General features: G+C 41.7%; 1 protein-coding gene across 2 annotated transcripts in view; it reads right to left on the bottom strand.

Moving 5' to 3' along the window:
* Positions 1 to 23,623, bottom strand: part of PAK6 (p21 (RAC1) activated kinase 6) — a 290,545-nt gene that overhangs the window by 147,201 nt on the left and 119,721 nt on the right. The window contains exon 1 of one of the 2 annotated variants that reach the window (XM_073609985.1): positions 22,589 to 22,713. The exons of the other annotated variant lie outside the window; for it this stretch is intronic. The gene's annotated coding sequence lies outside the window, so the exon portion shown is untranslated. Of the gene's footprint in view, positions 1 to 22,588; positions 22,714 to 23,623 lie in introns of those variants that run through there. 2 annotated transcript variants of the gene reach the window in all.

Genomic DNA, 23,623 nt, shown 5'->3' with positions numbered 1-23,623 from the left:
GCAGGGCGTAGACAGGGGCACCTGTTGTGCCCCTGGCTATGCCAATCTGTACCTGGGGGAGTGGGAACGAACCATCTTTTGCGACGAGGATCTCTCTATGTACCTGTACCACATTGTCATGTGGCACAGGTACATAGACGACATCTTCGTGGTCTGGGATGGACCATTGAAACTGCTGGATAATTGCCTGCTAGCTCTAAACCAAAATGAATTTAATCTCAAGTTCACTATGATTGCTGATCCTTCAAGGATCACTTTCTTGGATGTAGAAATATTCAAGAGTGACACAAATATGTTATCTTGCAGACTTTACAGAAAAACCACCGCAGGCAACACCATTCTTCACTCATCCAGTTTCCATCCCAGACCCCTTATTTAATCAATTCCCTATGGACAATACTTAAGGATTAGGCGTAACTGATCCAGTTACTCAGATTTCAAACGGGAAGCTAACAATCTCAAAAGGCGCCTCTTAGATAGAGGATATAGCCATAAAAATATTAAGAAGGCCTTTAAGCGGGCAGACAATATCAACAGACATGAGTTATTGAGTGTCAAAAACAAAACACCTGAAACTCACAGCCGTATCATTACCACTTACTCCAATGACCACGCATCTATCAGACAAATTTGCAGGAAATATTGGCATCTTCTTACATCGGATCCCACTGTGGGACCATACGTACCTCCTGCTCCCAACCTAACATATAGACGTGCCACCTCTTTGGGTGACATGTTAGTTAAAAGTGAGTCTCAAGGCTCGGGGGGAGGAGACCCTTGTAAGACGCGGGAAACCTTTCCCTGCGGTTCATGTGCATACTGCAAATATATGGACTCTAGAAGGAATATTTATTTACCTAATGGAATGCACTACATTCCCAGACCCTTTTCCAACTGCCAAACAACCGCAGTTGTTTATCTTTTGATGTGCAGTTGCAATTGTTTTTATGTGGGCAAGACCATACAGAAGTTGTGGCAAAGATTATATCGCCACATCAGGGATATGCAAACCAGCAACCCTGATGTACCTCTAGGAAGACGTGTCACAAATCCACAATGGTATTTGCCCTACCATCAGAGTATTGGTATTGGATAGAGTACACCCGGGCACCCGTGGAGGGGACCTCGATAAACTCCTCCTCCAACGGGAGCTCAGGTGGATATTCCATCTCAATGCCACCTCGCCCCCTGGCCTCAATGAGGCCTTTAGTTTTAGGTCTTTCTTACCAAGCTTTACCTCAGGCTCGTTTGATAAAGACATGTCATTTTATCATTCACCTTTTTTCCCCTTTTTTCTTTCCCTCTCCGCTGATTTTGATAGCATATGTTTGTTGACCAATGAGCACATGAATCTTTTTTGTTTGTTATTTGATTAAAATGTCATACTTTATTAATCATATACTATTTTTGTTTATTACAGATACTGTAGTAACAACAAATCTCTCTGTACAGATGACAACCGATGACCTGGGTTAAAAGCTGAGCTGTGCCCACACTTGAGTTACCCCTCAGCTAGTTCAGGCAGGTTTGACTGTCCTTGGTGGACCACCAAAGCTCCCCGACACATGGGGCCCCTTCGGTGGCGATTTCTGCCACCTTTGGGGCAGCTCCCTGTTCAGGGTTGCATTGGCGGAGACTCCAGTGCGGACAGTATCTCTCCGCACATGCGCAGTGGGCACCTACATCGCCCGGCTGATCCGCCCACCTCCGTGTAGGCGGCCGTGTCGACGTCTGACGTCACTGTGCTAGACGCGGTGACGCCGGATCAGCCGGGGGATGCCGATGGGAGACAGATGCATGGATCGGGACGACCTGACGGGTGTCTGAGGGAGCGGTCGGCTGATGCTCCACAGCACCTGTCTCTGCCCCCTCCTCTGTCGATTCCTACATACCACTAATTGCTGTTATTGCATTCACCTGATCTCTAGGCGTATATATCCTGGCTGAGAACAGCACCAGTTGCTGTACAGCCAGGAAACGCCAGAGACTCCTGTAATCAAGCTTTGTTCACTGCATCCCAGGTAATACAAACATGGCATAAATGCTCTACTATTGATACGTCTTTTTTCAATTTTTTGGCCTATATATACACTACTATGCCTGTCGTTTTGATACCTACATCCCATCATACTTTTAGATATCCGTCTCCCCCTCTTTTGTGGGGTATCCTCGCGAGCTTTGGTGGACTGCTCCAGGACAAACATTATACCTGCCCTCTTTGAGCTTGGCTTTAGTGTATCCAAGCTCACATCTCACTTATGGGATTTACTTACTACTCATGGGATCTATCTCCTAGTATACTAAAATCATACAAATTAAGCTTTGAGGCACAGCTGAGTGAAATACCTTTGGCCTGACGTTTCATCCACTGATGTGCATGTCTCTAAGATTTGAACATACATCTGTAAGTACGAATAGACATTTTCTGTTTAAACCTCACATATGCTGTAATACTACCATGCTTTAACCTATTGTTTGTAAATTATTTACTCACAATACTGATACAATATTCCCTCTCTCTTCCTTTTTTGTTCTCAATAAAATATGGAATAGTCTGCTTTTCTATTAAACTTGAAGAAGGATGTACATATGTAAAAATATTTCTTTTTGGCTTCTGAAACATGTCGGTGATTTAAGTCTAGCAGCTTGTTCTATCTCCAATTGAGATGTATTATTGTTTTTATATTTGTACATTTTCATTGTTATAATTGTCTACTTTGTACCAATAAAGTGAACCTATATATTTTTACATACTATTTGGGTGTACCCTAACTTGCACTCTCTCTGTGTCCGCACTATCCTTGGGGCCTATCAGTTTTTCTCTAATGAGTCACGTGACACCAGGTAGGGAAAATCACTAATTGGGCCCAATATGGAAATTTTCACTTAGGGGTGTACTCACTTTTGTTGCCAGCGGTTTAGACATTAATGGCTGTGTGTGGAGTTATTTTTAGGAGACAGCAAATTTACAGTTATACAAGATGTACACTCACAACTTTACATTGTATCAAAGAGTCATTTCTTCAGTGTTGTCACATGAAGATATAATAAAATATTTACAAAAATGTGAGGGGTGTACTCACTCGCTTTTGTGAGATATTGTATGTGAAGTGCACGACTAATAGTTGTCCTGTGGACAGATTGTCCCGCCTAAGCTGTGGATCTCTACAGCTTGTTCAGAGTTACCATGGGCCTCTTGGCAGCTTCTCTGATGAATGCTCTCCTTGCCTGACCTGTCAGTTTGAGTGGACAGCCATGTCTTGGTAGGTTTTCAGTTGTGCCATACTCTTTCCATTTTCGGATAATGGATTGAACAGTTCTCCGTAAGATGTTCAAAGCTTGGGATGATTTTTTTTATAACCTAACCCTGCTTTAATTTCTCCACAACTTTATAACTGATCTGTCTGGTATGTTCCTTGGCCTTCATGATGCAGTTTGTTCACTAAGGTTCTCTAACAAACCTCTGAGGGTTTCACAGAACAGCTGTATTTTTACTGAGATTAAATTACACACAGATGGACTCTATTTACCAATTTGGTGACTTCTGAAGGCAATTGGTTCCACTCGATTTTAGTTAGAGGTATCAGAGTAAAAGGGGCTGAATACAAATATATGCCACACTTTTCATATATTTATTTGTAAAAAACGTTGAAAACAATTTATCATTCTTCTACTTCACAATTGTGTGCCATTTTGTGTTGTTCTATCACATAAAATCCTCAAAAAAAAAAAAAACATTTACGTTTTTGGTTATCAAATGACAAAATGTGGAAAACTTCAAGGGGTATGAATATATTTTCAAGGCACTGTAGCTCTGGACTGTCAGAGGTCAGAGCCTTCATCTTATTTTATTGGTGTCTTTGTCCTATCTGGGAGGATTTTCCTTCATATCCTGTCTGATTGGCTGCCATACACATGGGCTGAATGTCGGACGGTTTCTATTAAACTGGCCAATGCCTGCCAACATTTACTAGGCTTTACACAGCATACTAACACATAAGGCCACAGGCAGGAAATTAGGGGAAATAGCAGAGGCACAGAGGCAATACGTGCTTTCTTCATTTGCATTTATAAAAACAAAGTTTTTTATTGCTATTTTCTCTAAGCATTATGTGCAATGACAAACGGACAGTAACAGGGGGAGATTCCTCCATTGAGGAGCACAGAAATTGAGGTAAAATCTGGCAGAGGAGGTGCCATTTTTGCCACTCCATTCAATACTTGCAACAAAGTTTTTGGCTGGATTTGAAATGTTATTTTTCAGTGTTCCTTCCCAGGAGCATTGTAACTAACTGGTTTCCTTCATTTTGTTTTTATTTGATCCTCAATGGTGATGCCACCGGGTACGGCATTAATGCCTCTCCTTACTAAGCTTAGGGCCAGATGTTTACCATGGTTTGGTTAGCTTGAGTCTTCCCTTCACTTGTGGCACATGCAGAGGTTTTTTTTTCCCCCACTGTGCCACAATACTATCTATACCAGGATATATGTGTAGGTGGGATGAAAATAGTGAGTTAGGTGCTGTCTCGAAAGGGAGGGTAAGAGTTAATGCTTTCCCAGTTCTTTGGTCTTTTGGTGGGTTTTTCTGACCCACTGGTTCTTTGCGATATAAAAGGAACAGGGGTCTGTACCCATGGCAGCCTGGGACTAGAAAGCTGGGGGATTCAAGGGGATCCCAGGGCCCAAAATAGGCCCAATGGAAAACTGAGAATGCGCCTGTACGGGAGAGAGACAGAGCACAACTCCCAAGGGGAGGAAAGAGTCAAGGAGGCCAGTCCTAAGGTGGAACATCCCAATAAATATGCCCCGTTAATGGGCATTGGTGAAACCAGTCAGGGACCAGCACTGCTGGAGCTGAGTGACTCCCCTAGCTGCCAGGGGAAATACTCCTTCAGTGAGGTCGGGAGTAAAGACAAGGGAAAGGAAAGAGATTCTGATGGTAGGGGGCTCAATTCTTAGAAGGTCAGAGATGGCAATCTGTCACAAAGACCTGAAGTGCCGAAATGTTTTTTGTCTACTGGGCGCTCGGTTTTGGCCCATCACGGATCTGGTGGACAGATTACTGGGAGAAGACCCGGCTGTCATGGTGCACGTTGGCACCAATGACAAAGTCAGAGGTAGATGTGTCCTAAAAAACTATTTTAGGGACTTAGGAGCTAAATTGAGGAAAAGGACCTCCAAGGTAGTATACTCAGAAACACTACCGGTACCTCAAGCCACACCAGAAAGGCAGAGTGAGATTATAGAAGTAAACAAGTGGCTGAGGAGCTGGTGTAGAAAGGAGGGGGTTGGATTCCTGGAGAACTGGAGCAACTTCTCAGTCGGTTACCAGCTCTATGGAAGGGACGGACTTCACCTAAATGGGGAAGGTGCAGATCTGTTGGGAGTAAAGATGGCCAAAAAGTTAGAGGGGCTTTTAAACTAGGCGACGCAGGGGAGGGTCCAGAGGTAGAGATAGTCAGCGCAGAATATATTCCAGAGGCTAGTATTGGGGTATTAGTGGTAGGTTGACTAAAGCACCTAAACCTGAGGTAAGTATAGTAACAAGTCTTATTTGCAACCCCAGAGCACCCAATAAGGAGATAGTATGTGACCTGTCTAAACTTCGTGGCATGTTCACCAATGCCAGGAGTCTGGAGGACAAGATGGGAGAACTAGAACTACTGTTGTACGAGGAGGATTTAGATTTTGTAGGAATTACAGAGATTTGGTTCGACAGCTCTCAAGATTGGTTGTCAACCATTCAAGGGTATTCCCTATATCGCAAGGGATAGAGGGTAAAAAAGGTGGAGGGGTATGCTTGTATATCAAATATGATGTACAAGTGAATGTGAGAGATGACATTACTAAAGGGAGCAAGGGAGGAGGTGGAATCCTTATGGGTAAAGCTACAAAGGGAGGAAACTAATACTGGGAGCATGCTATAGGCCCCCTAACGAGAGGGAGGAGGCGGACGACCTAACACAATTTGGATTAGCAGCAAGAATAAGAAGTGTCATTATAATGGGGGATTTATTTTATGGGGAATTATCCAGACATAGACTGGGTGGAAGGAACCGCACATTTATCTAAGGCTCACCAGTTTCTATAGGTCTTGCAGGACAATTTCATGGGTCAGATGGTAAATGCACCAACCAAAAACAAAGTGTTACTAGACCTACTGATTACCAACAATACAGACCTGATCACGGATGTGGAAATATGGGGCAATTTAGGAAACAGCAATCAAAGGTTGATTAGTTTTAGTATAGATCAAATAGGAAACATAAGGGGAATACAAAGACAATGAATTTCCCAAGAGACAACTTCCCTAAACTACAATTCTTGCTAGAAGATAATAATCAGGACAAAATCTTAGGAACAATGGGTATGCTTTAAGAGGTTTGTACACCTACACCATAGTGCAGGATTGGAGCAGCCCCCTTGGACTTTTTAGGCAGAAATGGTCTTAAAGAAAATTTTATAGTAAAAGGCAATATAATGCCACTTTTATTATTACAAAACATCAGGGAATATTATGTCTGGGTGACTTTAATTCTCATTGTCTGAAATGTAAACATAGTCCCATGATAATCACACTGTAAGGCACGATGTGAACATAGCAAGCAATATAAGAGTATAAATTTGGTATATAATATATGTAACCATTCTAATGCCCTGTACACACGGTCGGATTTTCCGATGGAAAAAGTGCAATCGGATTGTGTTGTCGGAAATTCCGATCGTTTGTGGGCTCCAACTGACTTTTTCCGTCGGAATTTCCGACACACAAAGTTTGAGAACAGGCTATAAAATTTTCCGACAACAAAATCCGATCAGTTAAATTCCGATTGTGTGTAGAGAAATCCGACGCACAAAGTGCCACGCATGCTCAGAATAAATTAAGAGACCAAAGCTATTGGCTACTGCCCCGTTTATAGTCCCGACGTACGTGTTTTATGTCACCGCGTTCAGAACAATCGGATTTTCCGACAAATTTGTGCGACTGTGTGTATGCAAGACAAGTTTGAGCCAACATCCGTCAGAAAAAATCCATGGATTTTGTTGTTGGAATGTCCGATTGTGTGTACAGGGCACAATACTCACATGATGATCCACAATACAATAAACAAAAAAGGAAACACAAGGAATAAAAATCAATGGGGACTCCCAAAGTGACTGAAGCAGTCCGCAGAGCAGCAAATGGGTGGGCGTGCATCACCAGCCAAAAAGTTATATGGACAGACGCAAAAATATTCGGTTACCCAATGGGGACACTTCACCCTTAACACTTCACCCTTAACATTATGTAAATTGAAGGACCCCAGCCATGGTATATCTACTCTCTTACGACTGTGGATGTTACCATGTCGGGAAAAGTATAAATTAATTCTGGAAAAGCATATATCAACATATATTAAGTATATGCAAACGTGATCCTGACGTACTTATTGGTCGACACATGGCCTCAGTCCATTCTGCGTCTATCGCTAAGGTAAGGTCGCCCACATCCTAGCCACGGAGGTGGCGACCTCAATAAGCAACTACTACAAAGATGGATTTTCAACCTCAGGGCCACCCTGCCACCAGGCTTGAATGAGACATTTAACTTCAAGCCCTTCCTCCCTGGTTTTGTGTCAGGGGGATGCGAGTTGAACCTCTAATTTCCGGTATTGAGTGTCTTGAACTTCAGAGGAATTAATGCTTTGCGACATTGCTGTGTGCCCCTATGCCATGACATCCTGGGACCTCCATGCCAAATATAATGCCATATACCGAATTCTTTAATAATTAATCTTTAATTTTAGATCTGCTCATCCCTGGTATTCCATATCCTTGGCTATTTTCTTTCCCATTATATTTTATATTTTTTCTTCCTTTCCCGGTTTGCTTTTTTTTATGTATATCATTTCTGTTTAATCGATCACTGTGTTTTTTTGTTCTTGTACGTTTCTCCATTGTGGTTTTTGAATCATTTATTGCCCACTGTGACTGTCATGGCCCACGAATCCGCTAGATGGTGATGTGAGTGTCCCTTGTGGAGTCTTCTGCTTACACCACCTGGCAGGTAGGCTTCACCCGCTTGTGGCCGGTGGACGGCACTGGGGGTTTATACTTCCTGCTATCCACACGGCCTTTTTGCAGGGAAGAGCTCCTACCCACCTCCGTTGCGTCATATGACGCTGCTGGGGAGTTCTTTGCGCCGGTGACGCTAGACGTTATCCCACTCGCTGGGCGGGGCTGCGCGCCCTTGCATCAGAGAACCACCTTGTCCCTGTCCTGAGTCTCCCTGATTGGTGGCGTCCTTGATGTCAGGGTTTCAGCACCTTCTCCCCACGGCTTATTGGCTCTCCCTGAGGAATACTCTCTATATAAGCAGACACACCTGACAGGCATGTCTGATTGAGCATTGCTGCCATGGTGTGGTTATTTGCATTGGTGTGTTGAAAGGTAATGTACTCTTACACACAAATTATGTATATTTGCAGACGATATATTACTTTTTTTATCATCACCACAGGTCTCTGGTCCTAACTTAATACCAGCTCTTGATGGATTTGCAGCCCTATCCGGCCTTATGATTAATCCTAAGAAATGCCTAGTGCTTAATATTTCGCTCACAAACATGGAATTGATCCCGGCTAGGGCTGCACTCCCATTCACATGGGCAGAAAAATCAATCCCATATCTTGGAATTCATTTAACAGCATCTCATTCTGACTTATTCTCAACCAATTATCCTCCTGTATTAAGACAGATCACAAATCTAATAAAACAATGGTCGCAACTTCCTTTATCCTGGATAGGGAAGATTAATGCAATCAAAATGACTATTCTACCCAAATTGCTTTATCTATTCAGAGTCCTCCCTATTCCAATTCCTTCCTATTTTTTGAGAATAGTACAAAAAAAAGAGCAACTTAATTTATATGGGGCTCTTCTAAACCACGTATACCTATACACACACACTACATCTTCCCAAAAATAAAGAAGGCCTGGGATACCCTAATTTTACTAACTACTACAGAGCAGCACATTTGGCCAGTCTGTCCAAATACCATGCAAAACAGGAAATCCCATTATGGGTATTTATAGAGGCTTCAGAAAATGACCCTCTATTAATATCAAACTTGTTATGGCTTGATCCTAAAGACCACTTTAAAATTCATAATCCCATCACTAAACACTTCTTATCTCTCTGGGATAAACTAAAAACCAAATATCAGTTACAATCTCCACACAATCCTCTCCTTTCTTTTATCAGAAATCCGGCCTTTTATCCGGCATGGATCTACCCAAATTCTTTTAAAGCTTGGACAACATCAGGCATTCAGACACTAAATGACTTCATAGCATCTAAATCATTCCTTTCATTCCCATCGCTTAGAGAAAAATATGATCTACCAAACTCTGAGATATTTAGATATCTCCAAATCAAAAATTTCTATACACCATTCCTAAAGGGGGATACACCATTATCCCAATTATCCATTTTTGAATCAATCTGTACAAAAGATCCATTTGCTAAAGGTACAATTTCATCACTTTATAATCAATTATATGGAGTAGTAAATCTTAATAGACCCTCTTAAGTTCAGAGGTGGGAGGAGGACCTGGGACGAACTTTAGAAGACACGGACTGGTCTAACATATGGCTCACATCTAAGTCATCTTCACCCAACATCTTAGCACTGGAGACAAATTATAAAGTCCTAACTCGCTGGTACCTTGTACCCGCTAGAGTGGCAAAATATTCACCTAATACCTTAGCTCTTTGTTTTCGAGGATGCCCAGAAATAGGCACACATTTACACATATGGTGGACGTGCCCAGTAATCCAAACCTTCTGGAAGGAAGTCTTCGTGATTGCATCTAAAATATTTTAAAAAATAATACAACCAGATCCATATATAACTTTACTTAATCTAAAACCGGAATGGTTAACACTCAATTCAAACTTATGATCCAACTAATAACGGCTGCAAAACAAACAGTGGCCAAGGCATGGAAATCTCCTACGTTGGTACTAGCAGAAACAATTCACAGAATGAATAATACAATGTCCCATGCTAAGATGGTAGCCATCGATCAAAATCAAATTCCAAAATTTGAAAAACTTTGGCATCCTTGGATAAAACAACAGTTCCTGTCAAATTTCAATGACTCTGTCCTGTTGCCATGGTAACAGATTAAATGACTTACAGAGACACCCATTCTAAGGCTTCAAAGAGAACTAAAAAGAATAATAAACTGACGAGCGGGACAACCTTGTGGACCATACCTCTGCCTTTCTACCCTTTTTCTTCTTTCTCTTTCCTTTTCTCCACCTTACGATTAAAGCTCATTATCAGAATTTATTTGACCTATATACACTCTACCTGTAAACAATATGTATAGTAGGTATAAATCATTTAAATACCTACAAAAGTAACTAAGGAAACGATATATATCTACCCAATGTTTAATATTTGAAATTTCATGATATTTACCTATATAATCCCTACTGTAAAACGAGCTTACTTTATAGATCCTTGTAAACTTACTTTATGTATCTTTATAATATTTTATATTCAATAAACTTCTTTTGACAAGGAAAGGTAATGTACTCTATGGTGGGGTGATGAGATACCCGATTCCCCTATCCTATTTCTAAGCAACATTCATCCTGTCTGCTGATGTTTAAGTTTAGGAAGTATGTCTTAATACACTCTTCCAATAGCTTTTTTTGCTTTAGATATTGATACCTTTTTGGCTGGTGTAGCCTACAAGGCGTGGATGTTTGCAGCTTGCTCATTCTGGGATGCACACCCACCCACCTGCTGCTCTGTGGACTGCTTCAGTCACTTTGAGAGTCCCCATTGATTTTATTCCATGTGTTTCCTTTTTTTGTTTATTGTATTGTGGATCATCATGTGAGTATTAGAATGGTTACATATATTATATACCAAATTTATACTCTTATATTGCTTGCTATGTTCACAGCGTGCTTTACAGTGTGATTATCATGCGACTATGTTTACATTTTAGACAATGAGAATTAAAGTCACCCAGACATAATTATCCCTGATGAAGGAATACACATTGTCCATTCCGAAACATGTTGGGCTATACGCAAAAAATCCCTATTGACTGACCACAGCTCGTCTCTGGCAGCACAGGGCATACTTGCCTTTTGTTGGGTTAAACAAATATGTTTTGATGTACCACCATTTTTTCTAATTTTGTACTGTGTTTTTTACATCATTTGCCTTGTTGGCTATGTCTATATATAAACAAGTTTTTATGTTTTGTATTAATAAAAGTGTCATTATATTGCCTTTAACTATAAAATTACCTTTATGACCATTTCTGCCTAAAAAGTCCAAGGGGACTGCTCCAATCCTGCACTACGGTGTAGGTGTACAAACCTTTTGTATGTTTAGGATGTTGGCTGTCCAAACACCATTATATCCCATTTCCTCTTTCTGGTATGCTTTAAGAGCATATTAACCACTTCAGCCCCGGAAGGATTTAACCCCTTCCTGATCAGAGCACTTTTTGCGATACGGCACTGCGTCAATTTAACTGACAATTGTGCGGTCGTGCGACGTTGCACTCAAACAACGTTGGCGTCCTTTTTTTCAGACAAATAGAGCTTTCTTTTGGTGGTATTTAATCACCTCTGCGGTTTTTATTTTTTGCGCTATAAACAAAAAAAGAGCGACAATTTTGAAAAAAAAAAAAAAGCAATATTTTTTACTTTTTGCTATAACAAATATCCCCCAAAAATATATAAAAAAAAATTCTCTCTCAGTTTAGGTTGATATGTATTCTTTTACATATTTTTGGTAAGAAAAAAAAAAAAAAAAAAAAAAAAAAAAATCGCAATAAGTGTATATTGATTGGTTTTCACAACAGCTATAGTGTCTACAAAATAGGGGATAGATTTATGGCATTTTTATTATTTATTTATTTTTTTAGTAGTAATGGCAGCGATCTGGGATTTTTATCATGACTGCAACATTATGGCGGACACATCGGACACGTGACACCATTTTGGGACCATTGCCATTTATACAGCGATCAGTGCTAAAAAAATGCACTGATTACTGTGTAAATGACAGTGGCAGAGAAGGGGTTAAACACTAGGGGGCGCTCAAGGGGTTAAGTGTGTCCTAAAGAGGTGTTCTAATTGTGGGGGGATGGGCTTCCACTGACATGACAGCAATCACTGCTCCCAATTACAGGGAGCAGTGGATCTCTGTCATGTCACAAGGCAGAACAGGAAATGCCTTAGTTACAAAGGCATCTACCCATTCTTCCACTCTGTGACACGATCAGGGGCCCCCGGTGGACATAGAGTCCACGGGCCCGTGGGCACGGTGAAGGAGCGTGTGCCCACAATGCCACGATTTAAAGGGGACGTACCTGTACCCCATTTGCCTGGCCGTGCAATTGTGCCGATGTACATCGTTGTGCGCTAGTCGGCTAGTGGTTAAATAAGGGCATTAGCCAGTGCATCCTAATGAGAAATACAAAAGAGCTAATAAAGTCCTGGGTTGCTTAACTCCAATGTAAAAATGCATATAAAAAGCAAAAGGAGAAGTCCTTCAAAAAATACAAGGCATCATTTGCATTCCAACTTTACAAAGAATGCAACAAGAAATGTAAGGGTCCAATCAACCTGGCTAAGATAGAATACGAAAGGCACATAGCGGAGGAGAGTAAATAAAATCCCAAGAAATTCTTTAAAGTAAATAAACAATAAGAAAGGGAGATCAGATCATATTAGTCTCATAAAGAATGATAAAGGGAAACTGGTTACTAAGGATGGAGAGATGGCAAAGGTTTTGAATGTATTCTTCTCCTCAGTCTTCACGAGGGAATCGGGGGGCTTTAGTAACCAAAACTGCAATGTTCCTCATGACATGCCACAGGAAGTATCATCATAAGCTAAGCTAAGCAGGGCAATAACTTCTCCGCAGGATGTGGAAACCTTGCAAAAAGACCTGAACAAATTAATGGGGTGGGCGACTACATGGCAAATGAGGTTCAATGTAGATAAATGTAAAATAATGCATTTGGGTGGCAAAAATATGAATGCAATCTATACACTGGGGGGAGAACCTCTGGGGGAATCTAGGATGGAAAAGGACCTGGGGGTCCTAATAGATGATAGACTCAGCAATGGCATGCAATGCCAAGCTGCTGCTAACAAAGCAAACAGAATATTGGCATGCATTAAAAGGGGGATCAACTCCAGAGATAAAGCGATAATTCTCCCACTCTACAAGGCTCTGGTCCGGCCGCACCTGGAGTATGCTGTCCAGTTCTGGGCACCAGTCCTCAGGAAGGATGTACTGGAAATGGAGCGAGTACAAAGAAGGGCAACAAAGTTAATAAAGGGTCTGGAGGATCTTAGTTATGAGGAAAGGTTGCGAGCACTGAACTTATTCTCTCTGGAGAAGAGACGCTTGAGAGGGGATATGATTTCAATTTACAAATACCGTACTGGTGACCCCACAAAAGGGATAAAACTTTTTGCAGAAGAGAGTTTAACAAGACTCGTGGCCACTCATTAAAATTAGAAGAAAAGAGGTTTAACCTTAAACTACATAGAGGGTTCTTTACTGTAAGAGCGGCAAGGATGTGGAATTCCCTTCCACAGGCGGTGGTCTCAGCGGGGAGCATTGATAGCTTCAAGGAACTATTAGGTAAGCACCTGAATGACCGCAACATACAGGGATATATAATGTAATACTGACACATAATCACACACATAGGTTGGACTTGATGGACTTGTGTCTTTTTTCAACCTCACCTACTATGTAACTATGTATGTATCATGGCTAACAGGGGACAGAATTAGACCTGAAAAACTTAACATTAAGAAGTCACCGGGACCAGATGGCTTGCACCCGAGGGTCCTTAAATTGGTTGTAAACCCACTTTGAGAGGGAAAAAAAAAAAAAGAAAACACCTGCAAGACAAAGGCATAATGAGCTAGTATGCATAGCATACTAGCTCATTATGTAATACTCACCTGAGATCGAAGACCTCGCTGTGGTGCCCGTACACCGCTCTGGCGGCCGACATCACTCACTGCCGGGAATTACTTCCAGGTATCACAGCTCTGGAGCTGTGATTGGCCGGAGCTGCGATGACGTCACTCCCACACATGCACGCAGTAACGGCACACTCACTAAAGCAACGGCACATACGTGTCATTGCTCCAGTTTGTGTCAGTGCACATGTGCTGATGACGTTGTGACACATGCAAATACAGGGTATATCTCCTAAACCGTGCAGGTTTAGGAGATATCCTGGGTAGCTACAGGTAAGCCTTATTATAGGCTTACCTGTAGAACAAAGTGGTCTGTAAGGGTTTATAACTACTTTAAGGAACTCAGTCAAGTAAGTGCCAAACCATTGTTCCTAATTTTTAGGAACATTCTACTGACTGGAATGTACCAGCTGATTAAAAAGGGCCAAGATACATCCCTGGGAATTACAGACCAGTTAGCCTAACATCAATTGTATGCAAGCTCTTGGAGGTGATGATAAGGGACTATATACAAGATTTTAGTAATGACAACAGTATTATTAGCAGTAATCAGCATGGATTCGTGAAGAATCGTTCTTGTCAAACCAATCTATTAACCTTCTATGAGGTGGTGAGCTGCCATCTAGATAAAGGAAGGCCCGTGGACGTGGTGTATCTGGATTTTGCAAAAGCATTTGATACAGTTCCCTATAAAACGTTTACTGTACAAAGTAAGGTCAGTTGGCATGGACCATAGGGTGAGTACATGGATTGAAAACTGGCTACAGGAGCAAGTTCAGAGGGTAGTGATAAACAGGGAGTATTTGGAATGGTCCGGGGTGGAAAGTGGGGTCCCCCAGGGTTCTGTCCTGGGACCAATCCTACTTATTTTATTCATAAACAACCTGGAGGATGGGATAAACAGCTCAATCTCTTTATTTGCGGAGGATACTAAGCTAACAGGGCAAGAACTTCTCTGCAGGATGTGGAAACCTTGCAAGAAGATCTGAATAAATTAATTGGATGGGCAACTACATGGCAATGGAGTTTAATGTAGAAAAATGTAAAATAATGCATTTTGGTGGCAAAATATGAATGCAATCTACTCACTAGGGGGAGAACCTCTTGGGGAATCTAGGATGGAAAAGAACCCGGGGGGCATAGTAGATGATAGGCTCAGCAATGGCATGCAATGCCAAGCTGCTGCAAGCAAAGCAAACAGAATATTGGCATGCATTAAAAAGGGGATTCACTCCAGGGAAAAAATGATAATTCTCCCACTCTACAAGACTCTGGATCCAGCCGGACCTGGGAGTATGCTGTCCAGTTTTGGGCACCAGTCCTCAGGAAGGATGTGCTGGAACTGGAGAGAGTCAGTCCAGAGCAGGGCAACAAAATGAATAAAGGGACTGGAGGACCTTAGTTATGAAGATAGGTTACGAGCACTGAACTTGTTCTCTCTGGAGAAGAGGAGACACTTGAGAGGGAATATGATTTCAATGTACAAATACCTTACTGGTGACCCCACAATAGGGATAAAACTTTTCCACGAAAGGGAATTTAATAGGACACGCGGCCATTCACTAAAACTAGAAGAAAAGCGGTTTAACCTTAAACTGCGTAGAGGGTTCTTTGCTGCGTACATACGATTGGATTATCCGACAGGAAATGTTCGATGGGAGCTTGTTGTCGGAAATTCCAACCGTGTGTAGGCTCCATTGGACATTTTACGTCGGACTTTCCGCCAAACAAAATTTGAGATCTGGATCTCAAATTTTCCGACAATAAAATCTGTTGTCGTAAATTCCGATCGTGTGTACACAATTCCGCACAAAGTTCCACGCATGCTCGAAATCAAGCAGAAGAGCCATACTGGCTATTGAACTTAATTTTTCTCGGATCGTCGTAAGTGTTGTACGTCACCGCGTTCTTGACGTTCGGAATTTCCGACAACATTTGTGTGACCGTGTGTATGCAAGACAAGTTTGAGCCAACATCCGTCGGAAAAAAAACAACATGGATTTTGTTGTCGGAATGTGCGATCGTGTGTACGTGGCATTAGAGTGGTTAGGATGTGGAACTCTCTTCCACAGGCAGTGGTTTCAGTGGGGAGCATCTATAATTTAAAAGTGAAGTGTGTGGTTACCTGGGGCATGGGTGGTCAACCTGTGGCCCTCCAGCTGTTGCAGATGTACAAGTTCCATCATGCCTCTGCTTTTGGGAGTCATGCTTGCAACTGTCAGCCTTGCTATGCCTCATGGGACTTCTAGTTCCAAAACAGTTGGAGGGCCACAGGTTGAGCACCCATCACCTAAGATAACAGAAGTCTAACAAGCAGCCTGTTGGTAGCGTGTACTTTTGGCAGGTGTAATGGCCCCTAGCAGTGAGGGAGAGGTCGTTGGCTCTCCTTCCACCAGCAGTCTGTCTCCCAGAGCAACAGGAGTGGTTTTATGCAGCAGAGGTTCCCATCCTGTACAGAGGTATGGAGTTCAAAAAATAAGTTAAGTGTACGTGCCCACGAAAGGTGCACAGTGGAGCCAACTCCACTACTGGGGAATGATAGTGGAAACCGGTGGACAGGTGGATGTGGGAAAGGCTCAGCGTGTCCCTACTACATGCAAATTACAGAGAAGGTGTACATTGTCACGGAGACCTGAGAGTTAACTGAAGAATAATTACAGAGCAAGTGTACACAATGTACATTCATTTCTAACTGTAGGGCCCACCTTAAGGTCAAGTATTCCTCCACGGCAGCCCCAGCCTTGTCTCAGGGCATTGATGAAAACGGCACAAGAGTACATGTAGAAGAGTACATGTATGAAATAATGAACCTTTTAGATGCCTAGCGTAGCCTAGAACAACCCAACCCGGTGTAGGCCTCTCATATGACCCTTGCTTGGTGGCTAGAGAGAAGGGAAACATGGAGGACGTGACAATCACCCTGTCACTCTGACCTGCTCACATACTGGTTTGGCTGCTCCTGCACTGCAACCACTTTTTAAAAGCTAAACCTAAGAATAAAACTAATATATTGCAGCTAACCATTCCTAAGTTGTGATGGCTAAATTATTTATCTTTTTTTTTGGAAGCTTTTTTTCCCTTATGTTCACCTAGTGATCCTGTCAGTAGCACCCTTCCTATCCTAGGGTGACGGCTCTCAATCACTGTACTGTATCCTCCCGATTTGGACTATAGAAAACTCTTCCTCCTTATATTTGTAACATTGGGTGAAAGTGATAACATTACTTGGGGTTTCATTGCAGTATCATTGTATTTCTGGCAGAATCAAGTATTTTTTGGTACTGGCAGTCTTTTTAGGTAGGCAAAATATGGGTAAACTAGCATGTATTGAAGAGATATACTGAAAGCTTTTTTTTTTTTTTGCCTTTACACCTAAAATTATGACCAACTTACATAAGGAAACTGGTTCAAAAATGTTTGATGCCTAGAAATATTTCATTCAAACCTTGCCTAGTGATACCCAACAACCCCTAGTACAATGTTTTCAATGCACTTTATTGTATCAAACCAGACTTAACTGATGACCCACCAATTGACCCTCTACCTTCCAACTAAACCCTTCTATCCTATTAACCAAGGTTCTCCCCTCCCCCCCCCCTTTTTCCACTTGCTGGATAAAAACGAAACCACCATCTATTCAAATACTACTCAATGTTTATCCTAAATCCCTACATGGGCCGAAACCAGCCAATATTTGGCCCCTGTGTCTATGGCAGCCGGTCCGACAGAACCCGACCGAAAAAGTTCTGGCGATCAGCATCCAATCAGTGCTCTCAGCCAATGGCAGCCTAGTCAGAACACAATAGCACAGCGGGGGAGATTGCTGTACTAACATTGGATAATTAGTAGAGGACAGAAAGATGTAGTTGCAAATCACCATGAATCCAATGTCAATTTATTGTATACATGAACAAAAACTGCCAACAGGACACAGCCAGGAGGTGACGAGTTTCACACTTTCACAGGTTTTGAAGAAGCACAAGTTAAGTGACAACTGAATCATTGAGCCTTAAATAGAAGACTCCCTCCCCTACACACAGGTGTCAGGTAATTAAATCAGTCTGCCAGGTAATTGACAAGCGAAGTATAATCACATATGTATGCTATCTTGTGATATACACAGGTTGTATCCTGAAACATCTGTTTTAAACAACATGTAATATACATTATAATGTTAAAAAACAAAACTGATAACCAATTTATACATAAGTGACAAAAACAGAAAAATGAAAAATTTGAGAAGAATGAAACATTATATGAAAATATAAAAAGTGAAAAATAAAAAAAACTCTGAATTAAATGTAAATAATAAAACAGAAATAAAGGGAAAAAAAATCCTATACACAAATCCATATACATATATAGTCACAGTGTTAGGACCACGATTATTTTGTCTGGAAATATAAGAACGAAAAAAAGGAAAACCTTTTGAAAACCCAACTAAATACAGTGCCTTGCAAAAGTATTCAACACCCTTGGCTTTTTACCTATTTTGTTACATTTGAGTTGAGTTGAGTCTTGATATAGTGCGGTCATTTACCCCGTAGGATCTCGACGCGCTTGGGACACACATTCACACATATGTTAGGGCCAATTTGGACAAGATCCAATTAACCTACCAGCATGTCTTTGGAGTGTGGGAGGAAACCCACGCAGACACAGGGAGAACATGCAAACTCCAGGCAGATGGTGTCGTGGTCGGGATTCAAACCAGCGACCCTTAATACATAAAAATATTTTTCAGAAATAAAAAACTGATAAATTGTCATGTGCGTATGTATTCATCCCCTTTGTTATGAAGCCCATAAAAAGCTCTGGTGCAACCAATTACATTCAGAAGTCACAAAATTAATTAAATGATGTCCACCTGTGTGCAATCTAAGTAAGTGTCACATGATCTGTCATTACATATACACACCTTTTTGAAAGCCCCCAGAGGCTGCAACACCTAAGCAAGAGGCACCACTAACCAAACACTGCCATCAAGACCAAGGAACTCTCCAAACAAGTATGGGACAATGTTGAGAAGTACAAGTCAGGGTTAGGTTATAAAAAAAAAATATCAAAATCTTTGATGATCCCTAGGAGCACCATCAAATCTATCATAACCAAATGCAAAGAACATAGCACAACAGCAAACCTGCCAAGAGACGGCCGCACACCAAAACTTACGGACCGTCAGAGATCAGAGAGGCAGCAGAGACTGGAGTATCTGCACATAGGATGACAATAAGCCGTACGCTCCAAAGAGTTGGGCTTTATGGCAGAGTGGCCAGAAGAAAGCCATTACTTTCAGCAAAAAACAAAATGTCATGTTTTGAGTTTGCAAAAAGGCATGTGGGAGACTCACAAAATGTATGGAGGAAGGTGCTCTGGTCTGATGAGACTAAAATTGAACTTGGCCATCAAAGAAAACGCTATGTCTGGTGCAAACCTAACACATCATATCACCCAAAGAACACCATCCCCACAGTGAAACATGGTGGTGGCAGCAACATGCTGTGGGGATGTTTTTTTGTTTTTCAGCAGTCAGGACTGGGAAACTGGTCAGAGTTGAGGGAAAGATGGTTGGTGCTAAATACAGGGATATTCTTGAGCAAAACCTGTACAATTCTGTGTGTGATTTGAGGCTAGGACGTAGGTTCACTTTCCAGCAGGACAATGACCCCAAACATACTGCTAAAGCAACACTTGAGTGGTTTAAAGGGAAACATGTAAATCTGTTGGAATGGCCTAGTCAAAGCCCAGACCTCAATCCAATAGAAAATCTGTGGTCAGACTTAAAGATTGCTGTTCACAAGCGCAAACCATCCAACTTGAAGGAGCTGGAGCAGTTTTGCGAGGAGGAATGGGCAAAAAATCCCAGTGGTAAGACGTGGCAAGCTCATAGAGACTTATCCAAAGTGACTTGGAGCTGTGATAGCCGCAAAAGGTGGCTCTACAAAGTATTGACTTTAGAGGGGTAAATAGTTATGCACATTGACTTTTTCTGTTATTTTGTCCTATTTGTTGTTTGTTTCATAATAAGAAAATAAAAACAAAAAAAAAAAAAATCTTCAACGTTGTGGGCATGTTCTGCAAATTTAATGATGCAAATCCTCAAACAATGAATGTTAATTCCAGGTTGTAAGGCAACAAAACACAAAAAAAGACAAAGACACATAAATAAAATGTTAATGTAGTTCTGTCCGTCCCAATCCCACATAACTACATGGTGAAGACACATATCTATACCGAAAAAAGATCCGGACAGATGGAAACACATCAACTGTGTGAAAACAACATTGGATAATTAGTACAGCGGCTCCTCAAATAAACTTTATATTGTTTATTTGGCCAAATGTTGCACCCATTCTCATTGTGACCATTGGCTCCTGCTGCTGTCAATCAAATCCAGTGACACGGGATCGGGGGGCAGGACCGAGTCCCGCTGTCTGTGACAATGGACGCAGCAGCAGGACTCGGGAGCGTGCCCGCATGGGTGCCTCCCTGGAAATTGGCTCTGCGAGGGGGCATTCGAAGAGGAAGAGCCAGAAGCGCCTCCGGGGACACCAGAAAAGGAGGATCGGGGCTGCTCTGTGCAAAACCCTTGCACAGAGCAGGCAAGTAAGACATGTTTGTTTAAAAAAAAAAAAACTTTACAATCACTTTACTCTCTTCTTCTCAAGCAAAAATACATTCAGTGTAAATTAGGAGTAAACTACTTAATAATAGCGCTAAAATAAGCTGCCCTGTACCATAATTGGCCTGCATGGGCAGCTTAAAGCATCTTAGAAAATCATAAGCCTTTTGTATTTACCCACCCTTTGGAAATATGTCATGTTTAATTTAAGAGCCATATGGGTCAATTTACTCTGACTTCCATCACTCAGCAAGTAAAAATACCGTGATTGGTTATTTTTTGTAAAGTAAATGTTCACCACATTCACAAAGCTAAGGGAAATATCCTTAGCCCGGGTTCACGCTGATGCATTGTGGGACATTGCATGCAATTCGCACAGGAATCACAGCACATTCCTGTGCGAATTACATGTGGTGTCTCTGGGGTGTGATTTGAGCCATGGATTTGTATGGTTCAAATCACTCCGCATACACACCAAACTCGTGCAGGACCCTCTTTTTGTCTGCACCAGAATTGGATTGCATGGGTGTTCACACCCATGCAATCTGATACTGTAAATTGCCCTGCCTTTCACAAACCGTTTTTGGGGTGTCATTAACACACACTCCGCAATTGGTTCGTATAAGGGGTTGCAATTTTGATGCGGCGTGGAATCCGCAGTAAATTTGCTGTGAATTCGCACCGCACTTAGTGTGAACTGAGACTTACAAGAAAAAATTCCGTCAAAGTGAACATCCTATTTGCCTTTAATAAATCAACCCCATTATATCTATGCAATGGTATAGTCTTTGGAAATGATTACCCTCTGCTTTAAATACATGACTCTATGCATTGGTATAAAATTTGGAGTTGAGTGGAATTTGATATAATGCCTTATGTAAAATCTTAACAAACCTTACACACTTTGTATCATTTCTCTGAGATGACTACAAAAAAAATGGTGTGTATTGTCTTTACTTTGCATTAGTATTGACCAGAAAGAAGACCTTTAGGCTGGGTTCACACCAATGCAAGGCCAGACATCGCATGTAATTCGCACCGCATTGCTGTACACATCACATGCGATGTCTGTGCGATGCAAATTCAGCCATACAAATTTGTATGGCTGAAATCGCATTCGCACCAAAATGGTGCAGGACTCTTTTTTTTGGTCCGCACTAGAATCGGATCGCATGGGCTGTCTTTTGGGGGTGTCATTAACTTTCTATTGACGCAGTGGTTAGCAGAGAGCAGTATGAACTGCCTACGAGTCAAATGCGATGCAGGGACCCGCACAGAAATCACGCTGGTTCCCGCATCGCACCAGTGTGAACCGAGACTCAGTGAATTAAATTAAATTTTGTTCAGGGCAGTACAAGGCACAGAAGGTTACGATCCATGGCGGCAGGACAACCCATACGTCTCATCTAATGTTCCCAGCATTTCTGTGCCAGGCCTAGCTAGATCTGTGTATTGGGGTTGAACAACCTTTCAGCTGCCAAAGAACTGCTGCAAGTCTGCAGTACCAGCAAAGGGCATGCTGAGACTAGTAGTTCCCCAGCAGTTTGAGGGTAACAACTTGCAAGACTATTTTATAGATGGTTGCTAATGATGAGAGCATTTACTGTGACATTGGAAATGCAATCCCAATGTAAGGGTTAAAAGTAGCACCTTATAAACAAAATTTTAAAAATGCCTGTGTGTTAAATGCTTACAATTATCAATATGCCATTAAATTGTTAAATACACTTGTTAATGTACATAAATGAAATACTATACCAGACTATTGTAAATAATGTGATTCTAGGTTGTGTTGTGCATGCACCTATTTATATTCAGATTTTAGTTCATAGCATGTTACCCATTACAGCTTACACAGGTGCCCAGGTGAGACCTCCCTGACCTGTGTCTGCTCCGCCTTGCCCCTTGAGTATGGTTTCACCAGACCCTGTCATTTTCCTTACCTGAAATACGAGGTTTCAGAGCATTCGTTGAGCTGCTACAAAGTGTAATCTGTAGATTGTTGAACTTGGCTGCAAGCTCCAGCCTGTCTCTGAGTAAGAGGAACGTCAAATAACTTCACACCCTCAGGGGAGACAACTGCTAAACGTCTCTTCTTAAAGGTAAAGTGAACAGCCCTTCGCTTTCCCGGCCTTCACACCTTCCAGGCCACAAAATGATCATTTTAAAAGCCGCTTGCAATTTTAGATCTTACTAGATCTTTGCTGCATACATTGTACCTGTAATATGTGGAAACCACACAGCACAATTAATGACTAACTGTGCTTACTACTCTATTCTGTAAGAGGACCAACACTGGGACATACATAGTACTGACTGCAAAACTTAGCTAGAGCTTAACCCAGGCCTTCATAAAGCAGAGCTCCACTTTTAATCCCTAAGGGCTCGTTCTGATATGTGGCAGCGCATACCGCCACTCTAAAAAGTGATCTGCAGTGGATCACTTTTCAGAGGCATTTGATTTGGTGATGTCGCTGCTTGTTTTAACCTGCTCCACGGCGTGAGTTACACATGGTTGCAGGTCAGTTGTCGCGGCCCCATTTACATGAATGGGCCAAATTCGGTAGTGGTACAGGGTCGCGTTTGAGATGCGTTATTTCCAGTCAGCTGGAATGCAAGTGGAGTGCTAACCAGTGATTCCTATACAATATATGCTGATCCTTGTCTTTTTTGATGTACCTGCAAGTGCAATACAACCTTATTTTTAAATAAATGATCTTAATTACTGCACCATGAAAGCGTTTTTTTCCTCTCCCTCGCTATATGGCAAAACTGGAGCTTTGAATACGCTATCTATAGAAATATTGAATAGATGACAGCAGCGGTTTGGATTAATTCCTGTGACTGAATTTCCCATATGTCTAAATTAGAGTGCAATGTGTGTCTGCATGTGGGTGGAGAGGAGCCTTTCCTATAATCACTGAGGACGTTTATTCACCTGTGGGATTTATACATTGACTTCACAATTTTTAAGTATT

This window comes from Aquarana catesbeiana, linkage group LG13 (assembly GCF_042186555.1).
Source record: "Aquarana catesbeiana isolate 2022-GZ linkage group LG13, ASM4218655v1, whole genome shotgun sequence".
In the NCBI taxonomy this organism is placed as follows: Eukaryota; Metazoa; Chordata; class Amphibia; order Anura; family Ranidae; genus Aquarana; species Aquarana catesbeiana.
This window is presented reverse-complemented; position numbering and strand designations above follow the sequence as displayed.